This window comes from Lepidochelys kempii, chromosome 20 (genome assembly GCF_965140285.1).
Source record: "Lepidochelys kempii isolate rLepKem1 chromosome 20, rLepKem1.hap1, whole genome shotgun sequence".
Classification (NCBI taxonomy): Eukaryota; Metazoa; Chordata; order Testudines; family Cheloniidae; genus Lepidochelys; species Lepidochelys kempii.
The window spans coordinates 25,385,603-25,403,644 of record NC_136399.1 but is presented as its reverse complement, the minus strand read 5'-3'; the positions used below and the strand labels follow the sequence as shown (position 1 = coordinate 25,403,644).

Below are 18,042 nucleotides of genomic sequence, written 5' to 3'. Positions count from 1 at the left end.
CCCCCCAACTAACCTTTCTATAGCCTCCATCTGCCCTCCTGTAACCCCCAGAGCCCTCTACTGTAACCTCCAACTCCCCCTTCCTTCTGGTAGGAAAAAGACAAGCTAATAAATTCACTTTTTAAAAAAGTGACTTTTTAAAAGCATAGGGGGAGCATATTTCTCTCTCTCTCTCTCTCACCCCCCCCATCAATGGTCCATCACACACACGCACACACACACCAATCAATGGTCCATCAATGGCTATTAGCCAAGCTGGTCAGGGACACAACCCCATGCTCTGGGTGTCCTTAAACCTCTGACTGCCATATGCTGGGACTGGACAACAGGGGATGAATCATTAGATAAATTGCCCTGGTTTATTCATTCCCTCTGAAGCATCTGGCCACTGTGGGAAGATAGGACACTGGGCTAGGTGGGCCATTGGGTCTGACCCAGTGTGGCCATTCTTATGTTCTTATGTGTGTGTGGGAGGGGGAAAGATTAAGAGAGAGAGTGCAGTTATGTGTGTGTTCTTGTGACAGCATGGTTGTCTGTATGTGTGATTGTGTGTCGGTGTCTATAACGCACTGGCTGAGTGTGCCTTTCATTGCATGGATGTACAATTGTGTCAAAACTTTCAAGCTGAGGTACCTATAATGAATCCATCCCAAGGCACCTGAGGAAGTACCCTGGATGTCACGGGCGCTGAGCACCCTGGGCTGTCACTCACTTCAAAGGGAGCTGTCACAGCTCAGCACCTTTCAGAATCAGCTCACGTGGGGCTCAGTTCTGCAGGGTGCTGAGCCCTCTGGCCCCTACTTAGCAAAGCAGCCCAGTACATGAGCTGTCTTCTCAACAGCTAAGACACCACTCATGTGCTTGAAGTTAAACAGGTGCTTAAATGCTTTGGAGAATCCTCAGCACAGTGCAAGATCAAACTCATATTGAGGTGCCTAAATATGGATTTTGGAGAAAATATTGGCCTGTGTGTTTAGGGATGGAGTATGTGCAGTGGGTATGAGGGAGTGTGTGTCAGAGAAAGAGCGAGCGTGCATGCCGGTGTTGCCAAAATCTGGGTTCAAAAAAGCGATTGGCTTAAAAATCACGAGATTTGTTTAGAATAATAAAATTCAGGTCTTTTTTCTTTGCTTTCTGATTTCTGAGCCTGTAGGGCTCATGTTCTCAAGCTTTTCTCTGCAACCATAGGGGCTAGAACCTTTATTTATCTATCTGAAAGACGAGGATCTCATGTAATCACCTGACTCCAGAAGCTTGGGCTTTAAGAAAATTATTATTCATCATGTTTATTATGGTAGTGGCTTGGGGCCAATGAAGATCGGGCTGTGATAGATGCTGTACAAACACTGAGTAGCAGACAGTCCCTGCCTCAAAGAGCGTACAGTCTAATTGCTATTGTTACAGCTGGTGCAATAGCAGGGATAACAGGGAAGACAGCACTGTGCAGGCTTCAGAGCAGACTAGCTAGCTGAGTCTGTACCAAGATCTGTGCCACGCTTTACTACCCATGCTGAAGCCTGCGGTGGACTCTCTTCACTGCTATTGTGAACCACACTAGCTGGATTCAAGCTAGCTTGGGTAAACTAGCTCACGCATAGCTTAAATTGCATAGACATGCCCTTAGGAGAAAGGGGCATAACACACAAGCAAACCAATCAATGGGATGGCTGCAAAGGTGCATGAAACTCTGAGATATCAGAAGGGCTGCACTGATAATAATTTCTCTTCCTTTCCTATAGCAATATTCCCAAATCAAACCAGCGTCCCCCATTCAGATGCCATAATAAAAGGATGGAGAATCAATGTTTTGAAAAAGAACCCTGAAAAATATAAAAAGGGGGGGGGCGATTGGGAGATTAGGAGAATGAATTTCCTGAAACAAAAATACCCATGTATGCCTTAGAAAAACATCTCCACCTCTTCTCTGCAGAATAAGGGGGTGGGAAAGTGTGTTTGCTTGAAGTGTCTGGGCACTTTCACTGGAAACATTCCTTGAGTGTTTAACACCTGCTTTCCGCTTCTATTCCTTTCCTCGGCACCATTTCGCCTAGCTTTTTCTTTCCAGTGTATTTCCTTTGAAGTTCATTTTGCAGCAGGCCTTTGTATAACAGTTCTCACCAAGGTTACTGAGTCATTTCTTCATAGCTTCTAAGGTCAGAAGGGACCATTGTGATCATCTAGTCTTGTGTAACACAGACCGTAGCTCTTCCCTGATTTAATTCCTGATTGAACTGGAGCAGTTCTTTTAGAAAAATATCCAGTCTGGATTAAAATGGCCAGAGTTGGAGAATCCACACAAATTTGTTCCAGTGGTTTATTAGCCTCACTGTTTAAAATTTGCACCTATTTATAGTCTGAATTTGTCTAGTTTCAACTTCCAGCCTTTGGATCTTGTTAAACATTTTCCTGCTAGACTGAAGAGCCCATTATCAAAGTTTAGTTCCCCATGTAGGTACTTATTGACTGATACCATGTCACCCCTTAACCTTCTCTTGTTGGGCACCTGGAGTCCTCACTTTGCACATTAGAGATAGCCGCCAGTCTTCTGGGATCTAACTCCAGTCTTCAAAAACGGGGTGTGGTTTGGGCCTGATCCTGAACTCACTTTGGCCCGCGTGACTTGAGCCTCATGGAAGTGGGAGGTCTGTGGTGCCGAAGCTCTTGCAGAATAAGTTTACAGCTGCGTAACTGTCTTTCCTAGCAGCCCTGAGCCCTGGGAACAAACAGACAGAACAGGAGCAGGGCGTGTTCTTTTCCAACGTTTTGAATGGCTGGGGTGGGTGAGAAATCAAGTTAAGGCCTGAGCCTGCAAATCCCTGCATATCCAAAACTCCCACTGAGGTCAGACAGATCGATAGATATGATGAGCGAGGCCCCCCTCCCAAAGAGAAGTCAAGCTCAGTGGACTATTATCACATTTTGAACATAAGTCTACACAATGTCCTGGAAGTGGTATCTCATGTGGGTGGAGCTTATTTTGTAGGCGGAGCTAGGAAGAAACCCACTACTCCCCGCACTCCACCTTTTGCCTAGTCTAGATGCAGAGTGACTCCACTGGGCCCGACTCCCAGCTCATGCACCCTCTTGTAAAGCATCCACTTAGAAGTGAATGGAAGGACACTGGCGTGAGTGATGAGAATCAGGCCAACTGGAAACCAGCCTGGGCCAGAGCCTCCTCTCACTTGCAGCAGTCTTACACCAAAGTGACTCTGCTGACCGTAATAGGGATACTTCTGATTGACACCAGAGGAGATGCTGGGCCCTGAAGCCTGGCTGGAGTTCTGGTAACACCATGAGAGAGAACTGGACTGCCTTTCTGAGCGCTCCTACGGGGTGGGGAGGCATATCACATTAACCCCCCCGTTTCCTCCCTCTGCCAGGCTTTCCCCATGGCCCCCCCCAGGCAGCTAGACCTCAAGACCTCACCCCAGCTCCCTCCAAGCCTCAGCTTTATGGCCCCGTGGCATTTTTACAAGAGCTGCAGTCAGGAGGGATTCTTGTTTGATTTCTAACAAAGGGGAGGATGTCGTTTCCTTCCTCCCTCCCCGCCCCCCAGCTTCTAGCTTTATTCTCAGTAGGAAAGAGGGTTACAAAGAGGGATAGATAAAAGGCCCGGGCCTCAGGAGAGTTTTATAACTCAGGCATTTGGGGAGGGGGGAGCGTGGGCCAGAAGGGGACATAAAGACACACAGGCCATTGCGCCACCATGGTGCCGTCTCAGATGGGTGGTGACATAAAGCCATTCCTGTCCGACGGGCATTTGGGGGCCTGGGCACGAGATGAGTTTGTCAGGTCTCAGTCTGTTTCTATTGGGATGGGCATCCAGGTCACAGACGCTGCCTGCACATTGGCCGCCAACTCCCCACCCTCCTAGGCAGTCTCAGCGGAGAGGCAGGGAACTGAGCACACTGAGCCCCCCTGCTCATCCCTACAGAGGGTCCCTGCAGTGCAGGGCTGAGGCACGTGGGCGCAGGGCTGGGTGGCAGGGGAAGCTCGCTCTGCTCTTCCTCTGGCTGTGTTTGTTCTGAGACAACACACAAACCCTCAGGGCCAGAACACTGGCTGGTGTAAATGGGCGTCCCTCCACTGGAGTCAAAGGGGCCAGATCCCCAACTGGTGTAAACTGGAGCAGCTCCACTGAAGCCAGCCACTCTCCAGCCCTCGCTCTCCAGAGTTACCTTTCGCCCGATCCAAACCTGAGCTGTGTGGGGAGGAGAGGGGAGGAGCTTTGTGAATGAGCTCAGACAGCGTCCGAGCCCTCCTGGCCCTGCCAGCACTTACCACACCTGGAGCTGCCATGCTGTCATTTCTCGCTGGCTCAGCAAGGTCAGGCCAGGCCAGTGCTCAGCTGGGAACACCCAGGCACTGTGGGAAGCCATGCAGATGATTCACAAGGTGGTTCTCTGCCCCTTTGACCGGTGCCCCGACATGCTGCTGAGGGGGTCACTGACCATCTCCCCATTATCTCCTCCCCAAGCACATTGGCTCACTAGGGATCCACCCAGTCAGGGCACTCTGATAGGGCAAAGGGGGTGGAAATAGCCCTCTGAGTATCCCACCCTGCATAGGGGACTCATGTATGAAGACTTGGTCCCCAGCCTGCTCCCCATGTAAGGAGCAGATCTGGGTATGACCAGAGTGTGCTACACTCAGGCTGCTCCCTGCCACCTGGGGCCCGGGGAGACAGGGCACCGTGTGTGTTAGAGCAGCCCTGAGACAGCTTTGAGTTACACTGGGGAACAGGCGTGGGTCTAGATTATGGGGAGTGTGACAGAAGCTTAAACTGTCCCCCTCCCAGATCCCTGCTGACCCACATGTGAGAAGGGAATAAGTGAGAACAAGGCCAAGAGTCCGAGTGCTGGTGTCCAGGCCACGTCTCAGCCCAGTGCATGTTGGCCCTGGACTTAGTGAGAGCTGGGTGGCTGCCCATGCAGGGCGCACTGGGTGAGCGTGGGTCTTTGGCCTCCTTTACCGGCTGATCCATATGAGAGTTGCTCCCTCTAGCCATTACTCCTTTAGTTTCCGCTGCAGAGGCTCCAGGAGATCCGCGGTTCACACCCTGTGGCCATGGCATTTAAAGAGCTCTTGGTCTAACCTGCAGCGCCTCTGAGTCCAAGCAGACTGGGCAGTGGCTGTGCCGAAGAGACACACGGGAAATGGGCTCTGCCGTCTCCCCCACCCAGTCCTCCTCACCCAGGAGATGTCCCAGAGACCGCTGGGCTGATCCAAGTCATACAGGCCAGAGTTCGTCCCCAGAGCCAATGGCTTTTCCCAGCCTTTGCTGGGCCTCTTGGGGCGTGAAATGGACAGACCCCCCCATACACACACAGTGCTGACTGAGCCGGATAAGGGCACAATGCAGGCAGCCACGGGGTCCCTGGGGGGCTGTGCCCCTCCGCCCCCAGGCTGTCCTGTACTCACTGGCGAGGTGTTTGTGCATCAGGAAAAGCCCAGGGCAACAATAACAAGTGGCCGGACTTTTTCCACCGGAAACAGCACTGTTGTGTGCAGCAAGGAGGGGCACCTGGGGCGCTCCCTATCCCGTCACCTTCTCCAGGCAGGGAACGCCAGCCCGTGGACAGGCATGGGCTGCTCTGTCCTGTACCCCGTCCCTGGTTCCCCTTCATGCATCCTCAGCCCCCCAGTCTCCTCAGTCCCCCTCATCCTACTCTGCCCTGCTCCCTCTTAACTCCTGCCCCTTGCAATGTCCCCCGTTCTCCTTCCTACTCTCCCCACTTTACTTCCAAACCCACCCTCTACTCTGTCCCCTCGACCACTCTGCCATTCCCTGTTAGAACTCCCCATCCCAATCCTCCCCCGTTTCCCTATTCAGACCCCAACCCCTTCCTAAGCACCCCCTTCCCTTCTTCCCTACCCGTCGAGTCCCCTCTTTACCTCCAGTCACCCCTGCCCTCCAACTCCACATCCTCGATCTGGATCCAGGGCGCCATGGAAACCTGATTGAGTGCCTAGAGCTACCTGCTTGGGGTGGGGTCATCTAACACCGGTCCCACCCCTCTGACTCAGCCTTCAAAGGGAGGTGCCCGCTAGGCCTCCCTGCCCATCCCTTATAGCTAAGGCTGGGCCCATTCCCAGCCCAATGAACTTAATTAGGCAGTTAATGCCAGGCGCCAAGAAGGCAGCAGGCGGCAAAAGGCTGCCGATGCCCCCCCCCCCCCGCCTTCTCCCGGGAGCAGAGGGGCGGTTGAGTCAGTGAGTGTGGAGCGAGGGATGCCGAGGGAGCCTGGTGTGGTGCAGAGCTGAATGGGAAAGCTGCTTGGCACCAGGCAGGGGCGCAAGATTGTTGTGGGTAAGATGTGCTTGGGACACGTGGTGCAGGATACTCGCCAGGAGAGTGGATTCCTCTCTCACCCCATGGAGAGACCCCTCCATGGCATCGAACATTCCCACAGGGCCTGTCGAACGATCCCAACATGAGTTCCAAGGAGGGCTGTGGATCGGTTCACCCAGCAATGAAATGCAGTCCCCTCTGGAGCGGGGCATGGCAGCTGATTAACAGTCACACAGCAACACTGCATGGGGATCACTTGCCCAGTACTGAAATGCAGCCCCCTCTGGGGTGAAACATGGCAGCTGCTTAACACAGTGACACTGCCCATCACTTTAGGATAGGAAGCAAAGAACAGTCCTGCAATCACATTGCAGCTGCAGGGGGAATTGAGAAGGGAATAAGAGTCTGCATTTGGAGGACAATGGGGCTATCACACAATTCTTGCCAAAAGTACCAATAGTCACAAATGGCCAGGCCTGGGGCATTAGGTTCGGGACTGATTCCATGGGGAGAGCGCCCCCTGCTGAGCTCCCACCCTGCTCCCTGCAGCACAGCGCCCCCTAGGGTCATCCTTGTGCATTGGGGTCTGGACTGACTACAAGGGGAGAGAACCCCCTATTGAGCCACCCACCCTGTACCCTGCAGCACTGGGGTATTGGGCTCAGCACTGACTGATAGAGAACGCCCCCTACTAAGCCCCCACCCGGCACTTACTCTGAGGGGTGTAGACCATTTCTCTAGGCAGGGGCATGGGGACACTGGCCCCTTTTCTGATGGTGGGGACCCAGGAGGCCTGGCACAGGTGTGACGGGTGGGGAGGGGAATTACAGGACTCTCTGCCAAGGGAGAGCAGGCAAGGCTGCATATGGAAGATTCTGAGTATCAAAGCGCCTTTGTGTAACTGAAGTGGGAATCCTGTCGCCGGGGACCCCACCCAGCCGGTGACTCACTGGCACATTGTTGGGGCCTGACTCACCGCCAGTCGGACCTCCCTTCCCCCCTGCCCTCCCACGCTGGGGGGGGAGGTTTGGTGCCAGCAGCATCGGGAGCAGGTGCTCTTGCCAGTACATACACTCTGAGAGGGGATTTAACCCCTTCAGGCTTCCTGGGGTCGCAGGGCAATTCCAGGACTGCAGGGGCATTGCCCTCCTGGAACCACAGCCCCCCATGGCCTAGCAGAAACAAGCCTCTGCCCCAGGCCATCCCGGATGATGAGTCACTGGTGCCGCTCACTTTCTCTCCCACGGGTTAATCAGCTGCCTCCTCCGGATGCTTCTTGCTCTCCATCTTCTCAGCCCAACTTCTGTCTTAAAGCCCAGTGCCCAGTTTGCCCCTGCCCCAAGTAATGTGCTATCCCATATCACCTGGGGGAGGAGGGAGCGTTTGGGGAAGCCTGGGTAGGTTCCAACTTCCCTAGGCTGCATCTTGAACCCTACTCCCACCCCTGGGGCCCAGAGGATATTTTATAGGAGAGAAGCAATGGGACCCCACAGTTTAGCCGAGTGACTCCTCACTCCCCACTGTTGTGGAAAATAAGGGACATTATGGGGCATGGGGGTTATGGCTCTCTTGGAGGCATTTAGCACTGGGAGCAGGGTGTCATCTGGATCAGCATGAGAGCAGATTGGCTGGACCTAGTAGTTAGATACCACACAACGGCGAAGCAGATACTAGGCTGGATGGGCCCCTTGGATGATCCAGTAGATTAGGAAGCAGAGTGTGACGCAGTAGGGCAGGGCGCGGGGTGGATTGACCGGGGAATGTCGTCTAGTTCTGCTGGACCTGTCTGCATGGGGGATGGGAGAGCAGGGGGAGACTCCACTGGAGTGAGGAGACCTGAGCCTGTAACTTGAGCTGGGGGTGGGGGGGTGTTGGACCCAGGTGACACCTTGGCCTGGGAAACTGGACAAAGGCTGGAGGAAGAGCTGGGGGGGGGAAGAGGAGGAGGGAGGGGGGGTTGGTTTCAGTTTTGGGCTGGGTGGTCGAAGGCAGGGAACCCCAAGGCTGGGGTCTAAGCTCCCTACCCGCCAGAAGGACTTGACTGAGGGGTCCTGGTTGTACCCATAAGCTCTGTTTTAGACTGTTTTCCTGTTGTCCAATAAACCTTCCATTTTACTGGCTAGCTGAGAGTCACGGTGAATCCCAGGAAGAGGGTTGTAGGGCCCGGACTCCCCCACACTCCGTGACACAGAGATACTGGATTAGACGGAGCATTGGTCTGATCTGGTGCTGCAGGGAGGTGGGAATACCGGGTGAGATAGGCCCATTAGCCTGATCTGCTACAGCAGAGAGACAACCATACTGGATTGGATCTCAGGGATCGCATGGGATCACTCCGCTCCGATGGAGCAATTTTTTACATTTCCTTCAACTGAATTGGGGCGGGAGACAGCGTCCTAGGATTAGAGGTGCATTCTCTCTGCAAAGCTGACTAGGGCGTGGCCGTCTGGGGGTGGGGCTTTGCCAAGCTGAACGTGCTTGCAAAGCAGGTGCCCCTTTGTGCTAGTTGGGTCCTCCCCACCAGGCCTAAGCATGTCGGCTTCTGTCTGCATCTCTCACGTGTCGGGAGGGCTCTGCAGTGTTATATATAGATCACGCTGCTGGTAGTAAGTTCCACACACACCCCGGGCTTCAAACACAAGGTGTGTCCTGAAACTCAGTGCAGCATTAAATAGTTTGAGTCGCAATTAGTTAAATGCCATGGTTTGAACTCCAGGTGTGTGTCGAGATGGGAAAGAACCCCCTTGGATGAATCCGAACATTTTCATATCACACAGCTTTGGGAGGGGGCTTTCTCTTGGAAACCCCTTGCTCAAATGACCCCAAATCTGGCTCCCTAGCCCTGCCCCAGACCTCCATGAGGCTCAGCCGTTTTCAAGATGATCCAAGTCAGTGTGTGGATTTTAGAGCACTTACAAAAATTAGACCGTGAATCTCTATCGTAACTAGAGCAGCTGCAGAGTGGGGCGAAAGCCCATTGAACTCGGTGAGAGTCTCTTCATTAACTTGGGTGGGCTTTGTGGATGAGAGCTAGACACACACAGTGCCTTGGAGAGATGATTCCCATATGAGCTGTATGGGACTGGCCCACAATCATTGCCTTAGGGATTGCCAATGGCCAGGCAAAGCTTGGGGCCAGGGGGCCAGAGCAAGCCGCAGCTGGGAGCCAAGTAGGTAGGCAAGTAGGTAGGCATCGTGCGAGCTCCAACATGGGTAACGCTGCTGTTTGCACAATTTGCATTGGCACAGCTTAGCCTGCTTTCAAGCAGAGCTTGGCAGCATGGGTGCAAATAGCAGCTTTGCCTGTTTGCACAGAGGGGGGTCTGGGGGGAGGCTTTCAGCAGCAGAGCTGGCTGATGCCCCTGATGCAAGCAAGGCCTTGGCATCCCAATCCTGCAAGAGCCCGGCCTCTGGGGAGTTTACTTAGCTCTGTGGACAAGGATTAGATACACAAACAGCTGCTCCCCTGGGGCAGATCATGCTCTCACTCACAGGCTGCCCAGAGAGGTCCATCCAGCTCCGTGAGCCTGGCTGAGGCCAGTATACTGGCAGCTCGTCACACCTACCAATGGCCAGGCCAGCACAGGAGACAGATGTTCAGACAATAGCAGATCAGGGCAAATCCGCAGCAGTGCTTAGACATGCTGAATGCACAAGGGATTCGATCCGTCCCTGGGGGAACCACTGGGCCTTCCATGAAGCGAGATCCGGAAGAGATTTGTCTGTGCAGAATGAATCAGATCCATGCCTGCTATTGGTACAGATAAGAACCTTGTGTGGATTCACTGGAGGTAGGAAGCAAGCCCTGACCCTTTGTGGTCGTTCAGGGTCCCCTGGGATGTATTGTAGCAGCCATGGTGTTACCAATGGACCAATTCATGTTCTTTTTTTTTTTTAGTTGGGTGACAATCAAATTCAGGATCCAGGTTGTCAGGTGTTACCAGATTTGGGACCCAGGTTGTTCCTAGATGAGCTCCCATAATGAAATGGTCCCCGCGCTACCCGGGAAAGCAGCAAGTCATGTGTGCCTTGCGCCTGGGGAAAAGGGGATGCTGCATGAGCTGGAACGGTGTCTTGCAGGGCTGCTGTCTGGCTGCCGGCCAGCCCGAGATGGTTCTGGTCCGGGTGAGTCATGCTGCCGTGACTCACCCCCCACACGCCAGCCCTTCAGAGTATTAACAAACACGGCGTCTCCTGGCAACGGTGATCCGAACGGAGTGAGGTTCCCCACACCCACGAGGAACAAAACAAACAGGCTCCCAGGCTGAGGGTATCCTGCGTCTTGGCCCAGCCCAGCCCCCTGCTCGCAAGGAGCGCACTACTTCCAGGAAGCTGGGGCCTGGGGGCAGGGAACGAGGCTGGCCTCTGCCTTCAGATGTGGTCAGGGTTAGGCTGCAATCCAGCTCTCATGCTTCTGGGCATCCCGTTACCCCAATCCTCCTCCCATTGCTCTGTCCTGTAAGGGGGGAGGGCTCTCGGTCCGTCTGTGGACATCTGACCATTGCACGGCTAGCCACATGCAGCCCTGCTCATCAGGCAGCCAGGAATCCTGCTATTTCCTTTCATAACACTCAGCCCTTCTGTGGTGCTCCTCATCCCCTGTGTCTGCCTCTTTGAGAGGGGGAAACTGAGGCATGGGTTGTGGGCAGGTGGGGTGACTTCCCCAAGCTTACTCACTCCATGGCAGAGCTAGGAATAAAACACAGGAGTCCTGACAACCAGCCTCCCCCCCACCCCCATTCTAACCACTAGACCCCTCTCCTCTCCCAGAGTTGGGGATAGAACCCAGGAGTTCTGGCTCACAACTAACCCACCTTCCATTCCAGTCTGCTCTAACTACTAGACCCACACTCCTCCCACTGGGGACAGAACCAAGGAACGCCGTCTCCTAGCCTCCCTGCTCTGACCTACTCCCTTCCCTGAACAGGGAGGACAACACCGGAGTCCTGACTCCCAGGCCTGTGCTCCGTTAGTAAGATCACCCTCTCCCTGTATAATCCGGTGATAGATATGATTAGTGGTATTTATATTACGGTCATGTCCAGAGGCCCCAGCTGAGAGCAGGGCTCCCTTGTGCTGGGCACTACCCAGACAAGAGTGAGAGACAGGCCCTGCCCCAAAGAGCTTACAGCTATCGATAAAGGATGGGGGCAGGGGAGGAAGTGAGGCACAGAGAAAGTGACTTGCCCAAGGTCACCCAGCAGGTCAGAGGCAGAGTTGGAAATAGAATCCAGGTGTCTGGAGTTCTGATCCAGTATTTTAGCCCATGGACCCCACTGCCCAGGCGACTAGATAGGTGAAAGGCAGGGTGGTGTGGCACCCCTGGAGATAGAGGGACAGCTACATGACTAGACGGTCTGGGCAGCTCCCACCTATCTAATCTTAGTTGCCCGACCTCCAAGCTGCTGGATTCCAGGGCCTCGTTGCATTTCTGCTTGGGAATGGCTTTCCTAGATACTTGGGGCTTTTCCCGCTGCCTCTGGGCTGGGTTTCTCTTGGGAGACTTTCCTTTTTTAGAATCCTCCCTCTGGCCAGCTGCAGTCCAGAAGGGCTGGAGGAAGCCAGTGTGCGCCGGGTGGGAGGGGGGCTGCATGTGGCCGTGGAAACACGATTTCTTACAGAGAACAAAACAGGCTTCCGAAGGAAGGAAGGAAGCAGGTGGAGAGTAGAACAGGGTGCGGGAGAAAACTGAAAATATGCCGGGGAGAGGAAAGGGAAATCCCACCTCTCTCTCCCTCTGCTAACTCACTCTCTCTTTCCCAGCATTCAGTCTGGCTCCAGCCTTTCTATATCTCCTTCCCTTTCTCTCAAACCTGCTCTCCTCCTCTTTCCTCTGCTCTCTGCCTTTCTCTGTCCTCCACTCACAAAACCTTATGTCTGCCTCTCACCATCTTTCTTTCTTTCTTTCTTTCTTTCTTTCTTTCTTTCTTTCTTTCTTTCTTTCTTTCTTTCTTTCTTTCTTTCTTTCTTTCTTTCTTTCCCCACCTCTGCCTTTTCCTCTCTGGCTCATATTCTTCTCTGCGTTACTCCCTGGCTGAGTGCAGGCACCAAGGTGCCCAGGGAGGGCAAAGACAGTCCTACTCCACCTCTGGGCCTCCCCTGTGCCAGCTCTTGCTGGGTTTAGTATGGGGCTCTGTGCCGTTAAGTGCTGAGCTTCCCAGACAGAGAATCTGGGCAGGACACTGAGCCCTTAAAGGCACAAACCCCCAGGATTGCGCCAGAAGCCAATTTGGCCCATAACATAGCGTAGAGCAGCTTGAGGCTGTGCCCAATAGCAGGGAAAAGGTGGGGTGAAAGAACACCCCAGCCACACACTCCTTCCTCCCTCGACCTGCCCCCTGCTCTGAGGAGGGGAGGATGCTGTGCAGAGCTGGCTACACCAACTCCGTACCTGGCAAGGACTCCCTTATTGAGTTGTTCCCTCCCATGTCATGGTGTAAGGGGTGCGGTGCGTAAGGGGATACCACAGCCACTTTAGGGCTCCTTCCCTCCACTGATATCAGGCTATCTCGATTGGTGGAAATGGGGCATTATGGGGGCTGCTCTCTCTGCTCCTGCCCAGACTGTCCCTGTCCTGTGGATAAACATAGGAGGGGCTGTTTCTTAATGACTCAGTTACTGTGGGGGAAGGCAGGAAGTGGGAGAGGCTTTTAGCCACCTCTCTGGGTTCTAGGGACCTTTCTGATGTCTGGTGTAAATTAGAGCAGCCTCAGGTCTGCTTTAACTCACTGTCTGCCCCTGTGGGCCCTGCGGTGCCGAAAATAGCCATAGCTCAGTGCAGTCCAGCTGCCCCTCCTTCCCCTGATTGCAGCTGTTCCCATGGATGCACTGGTGTCAGCTCATGAGGCACAAGTAATGGGAGCCCAACACAGACATGCCACAGGTGAACTGCTCGTGGCATTTCCTGCCGGCCCCGCCGGGCATTGACTGGTTTTTTCTGAGTTAGGAGCTGTGGTACCAGGGTGAACCCTGGTGATTTGGGTGGTTTGGGCGATTGTCTCCCCTGCGAGCTGTCATTGGGTAACTACACCGCCATCTACACCGCTATCACGGGGTAACTGCAGCTCATGTAGACATACCAGAGCTAGCTTTAACTGAGCTGGCTGGGTACCGGAACGGCTAAGCCATGGCAGGCTTGTACAATCTGCACTGAAGCCGGTGCTGCCGGAGCTTCGCTGCTCCTGGACCCGAGCTAGCTAGATTAAAGCTATCGTGGGTATGTCTACACAAGCTGCAATTGTCGCCTGGGATTGCAGTGTAGACATTCCCTCTGCCCCACTCCTCCACCCACCAGTCAGATTGTGGAGGAAAGAAAGTGATAATACCTCTCCCAAAAACCCACCCACCTGTGGCACCAAAATGCAATGTTATTCCCAGTGCCTGATGCCTATCCCTCTACACATGTTGGACAGCAGCATCTGAGTAAACGCCCCATTGGAATGCATGGGGCCATTCGCCTCCATACTTCTCAGAGCAGTTGTTTCAGGCTCTCTGCAAACTCAGGCAGGCTCAGTTTACATTTGTTTCATATTTTTTCACAACCATTTGTGCTAGAGACTTACTTTGTTTTTCCAACGGAAGCTAAGATTTGGGAGAATACAACAGCAGCATCGAAAGAGAAGTGTAGGGTCACTGACCTGACCCAATTCCAGCCCTGCCTCAGTCCTGCAGTAGGAAACAACTAACTTACACCTCTCCCCTACCCCATGCCTGCTACTTCTCAACAGATAAACCATTGTCAGTTGCACCTCCCTGCTTCTCTTCCACACACCCTCTCCCCTCCCCCCATGCTTGCCATAAATTATGTAGCATTTAAACATAACCCTCTAGCACATCACACAAAACAACAATCCCAAATGCCTCAAAGGAGATCAGCCCAGTCAGGCCACCGAGTTCTCCACTAGCTCCCAGCTGTGATCATATTAATAAACTCATCCCGAAACTCCGCAGCACCTAGTAACTCTGTGCTGGAACACAGAGTTCTTCTGCCTGCCTTTTGTTGTGGCTGCTATTGTGAAACAGCCCCCAGGCTGCGTGTGAAAAGGTGCCCCATTCCACCAGCAGGCAGAAATGCTTTTCTCTTTCTCCCTCAGATAATTGATGGGTGGAAACTGACACACAACATTAGCCTTGGACTGGATCCTACTCGCTCAGTGAATCAAAAGGTCTTCCCCAAATTCACCCTTAGGCAGCCAAGGTGCATCAGGCAATTTTCTGGTATCTGCCGCAGGATAATAAAACTCATCGCGAGTTCCAAGCCCTGGATTTGCCTCCCACGGGTGAGCCTGCTGAACATGCCCTTGATCATTAGAGATTATTATAATGACGATAATTACCTCGCATTTACTTTAGCAGCCCCTTTCCTACCAAAGGATGGCAATACACGCTGCATGCTGCCTGGGGACATGCGGCTACCACTGGGGGTGAGCTGTTGGATCGAGCAGGACCACGCTGCAGAGCAGCTCAGGAAGAAGCGCACGTGTGAAGACGAGGGAACCAGGATGGGCTTTGGCTGGGACCCCGGGATTCGCTCCCGATTGCTGTACCCTGCAAACAGATTTGTGCATGAATCTCATAAGACCCCGACTTGTAGGAGATGTATAACTGGATCTTTAGTGCTAGAATGGGCGTCTCTGTGTATCCGTCCCTCTTTCCCTGGTATTCCCAAGGTAGCTCTCATTGTAGTATTTTACCACCATTACAGAGGGTGAGCAAACGGCTGTTGGTTGAGAGACAGGGTGTGTATACAACTCTGCCTCTTCTCAGCCCTCTGGGCAGGTGAGTGTCTCCACTCTAGCCTCCGCCCTGCTGATTTATTAAAGCGTATAAACTCATGGACCCAACGCTCCCCTGCCTGGCACCCTGTGTGTGACTACTTATTCCCAGGTTAAAACACAGCCATTCTGACCTGCTGCTATCTCACATGCACTGGTGCAAATGACTCACGTGGCAATTAAGAATAAGGCCCTGCAGTCTTTTAACTGTATAAGGTCTGGATCCTCAGCTTGTGTAACTCAGTCAACCGTGCTGATTTACACCATCTGGGCCCTTTGACTCCACTGGAGTGACTGATTTCTACCAGCGAGGGATCTGACCCACATGCATATAAGGAAAACATCCAGTAGCGGGGGTGTGCATGTTTTACCCACCAGCGAGGGTTACTCACTGGCTGCCAGGTGCAATGCAGGGCTCAAGGTGAAGCACAGAAAGGGCTGAGTTCAGATTGCTTCAGTCGTGCTTTGTGCTTCTGGCTTATCATCTACGCAGGCAGGTGGTTAGCTCCTCAGAGCCCGTAGGGCCAAGGTTCGAAGGTGAAATGCAGCATCAGGTCTGCTCACCTGCTCTCTAATTCTTTCCCTCTCCTACTAGAGCACACTTCCCTGCCAGAGCTAGCAATAGAATCCAGGAGTCCTAACTTTCAGTTCCCCCTGCTCTAACCACTAGACTCCACTTCCCTCTCTGAGCTGCAAAGAGAGCCCGGGAGGTCTGACTCTTAGGCCAGTTCTTCAGCCACAAAACCATCCTTCCTCTCCGTGCAACTGGCTACCTGCACACAGGTGCCATCTCTTTACCCCGCCGTCCTGCTTCATTCACACCTTTCACCAGCGGCCATCTTGGAACTCAGGTGAGGCCATGGGCTCTGGGTGCTACCGTGCAGTGGCAAATGCAGTGAATTGGCATGAGTGGAATGACAAACTGCCTGCTACTAAACCTGGTAATTCCCTGTTTTGATTTGTTGGCTTTGCTACTGTATGGCTAGATGCAGAGACGTGGTTGGTGCTGTGGAGATGGATGGACAGAAATGGGGGGAGGGTGTTCGGAGATAAAAAGAGAAGTTTTAGAAGTGGTTGAAATTTTTCAATCAATATTTTTTAATGAAAAAATGGCCTTTTTCCAATCCCCAAAATTGTTCAGACTACTCTGATTTTTCGGTGTGTTTTTTGCTTTCTTGATGTTTTTCCCCTTTTCTCTTCCTCCCTCAACTCTGTTCCCTTTTTTCCTCCTCCCTGCGCCTTCCATTTGGTGACATACATTTCCCATCTTTTCCAGTCAGCACCAATAGTCAAACTGGACTGATTTGAGAATGAGTCCCGAAGTGGAGAAAGAGGCAAATTTGTCGGGCTAAACATTTGCACCAAATAATCTGATCCACTCTAGTGCTGGGTAAAAACCCTGGCACAGGGCCCTTTAGAACCTGCAGCCATTAGAAGGGAAGCAATTACCTAGTGGCTGACTAACAAGATTTAAAAGCGCCCCCACAACAAAGGCTTTGAAGTGAGTTACTTCAATGAACAGCAGAACTTTGCTAATTACAGCAGTGCCTCGTTAATTTCTCTTGGGATCAAAGGCTGGCTATAAATGCAATGTATTATTATTATTAGACAGCCAACTCTGGAGATCCTTGCTCAATCCTTAGTCAGTATTCCCACTATTACTCACTGGGATAAAGTCTGCCATAACACACTGGTGTAGCGAAGCAAAGTCTGGTGGTTGGATGACTTCTTTGGGATGTAGGTCTAGTGGAGAGAGCACTGGAGTGGGACTAAGGAGACTGGGTTTTATTTCCAGCTCTCCTATTTCCCTGCTGGGTGATCTTAATCAAATCCCTTCCCCACCCTGTGACTCAGTTTCCCCATCTGTAAAATGGGAATAATGATACTGACCTCCTTTGGAAAGTGCTTGGAGATCTACAGATAAAAAGTGCTCGAGGAAAGCAAGGTGTTGTTATTCTCATCTACTTGTCGGTGCACGTCATCATACTATCAGAGCGCCTCACAATCTTTAGTGTATTTAGCCCCACAACAGGGCAGGTCTGTTTCCTCCATTTTACCAATGGGGGAACTGTGGCACGAGAGACTAAATGATTTGCCCAAGGCCACACAGGAAGACAGTGGTGAAGTTGGGGCTCGCACCTGGAGCCCCCTAAGTCCCATAGACACCTGCATGGGAAGGGGAGTAAGGACGTATCTACACCCAAAAGTGATTTTGGGTTATGTTTTTCTACTTTAACTAATCAGGTGGCCCAGCGGATAGAGCCCTGGACGGGGATTTAGGAGCTCGGGGGGTCTACTCTCTTTTGAATGCCTGAGTCCACATGGCAATGTAGCTGTACACTGTCCCAGGATAAGCCCCTTCATACCAATCGAACTGCCTCCACTCCAGGAGGGCGAAAACAGTACAGCTTCGGCGTGTCAGACCAGCTGCTGACAGGTGGCTACAGCAAACAATTCTGTGGGAAGCCCAAGGCACCAGAGAATGGTGATAGGCTTACACCAGGTGGGATTGTTTTGCAGGACTCTGCGTGCTGAGTTCACCTCAAGCTCTGGGCTGGGCTGGAAACCTGGCTCCTCACTATGGTACTTAAATTGGAGTTGAACCTGAACTAAAATCCTGGCCCAACCTCCAGCTCCTCCCCCTTGTTCCCAGCTGGCAAAGTGCGTTGAAAGAAGCGGAGAGGATGTTACAACCTGCTCCTAATACTGTTTTCCATGGCAGCAATAGGCTGGGTGTTGTTTGATCAGCAAAGGGAGGCAGGGAGGGAGGGAGGGGGGGACCGCGGGCGTGTTGCACACGCAATCGTGAGTGACTGAGAATGGAGGGGTTCCAAGGCAATCTCCTTACTCAAATGTGGCCCAGTGGAAGGCCTATTCCAGGAAATGTGCTGCCCAGGTAATGCTAGGAGACCCATGGTTCTGAGGAGGTGCTAGGAGGGGGTACAAAGGACTCAGGCCTCCTCACCCCCCATTGTA

At 52.8% G+C, this 18,042-nt stretch overlaps 1 long non-coding RNA gene across 2 annotated transcripts in view; it reads left to right on the top strand.

Annotated features, from left to right (window-relative positions):
* Nucleotides 1-16,993, top strand: part of LOC140900735 (uncharacterized) — a 37,207-nt gene extending 20,214 nt beyond the window's left edge. The window contains exons 3-4 of one of the 2 annotated variants that reach the window (XR_012155709.1): nt 14,386-14,571; nt 14,645-16,993. This is a non-coding gene — a long non-coding RNA (uncharacterized LOC140900735). Of the gene's footprint in view, nt 1-14,385 lie in introns of both variants that reach the window. The other variant, XR_012155708.1, reaches the window with a different exon arrangement.
* Nucleotides 16,994-18,042: the final 1,049 nt, after the last annotated feature.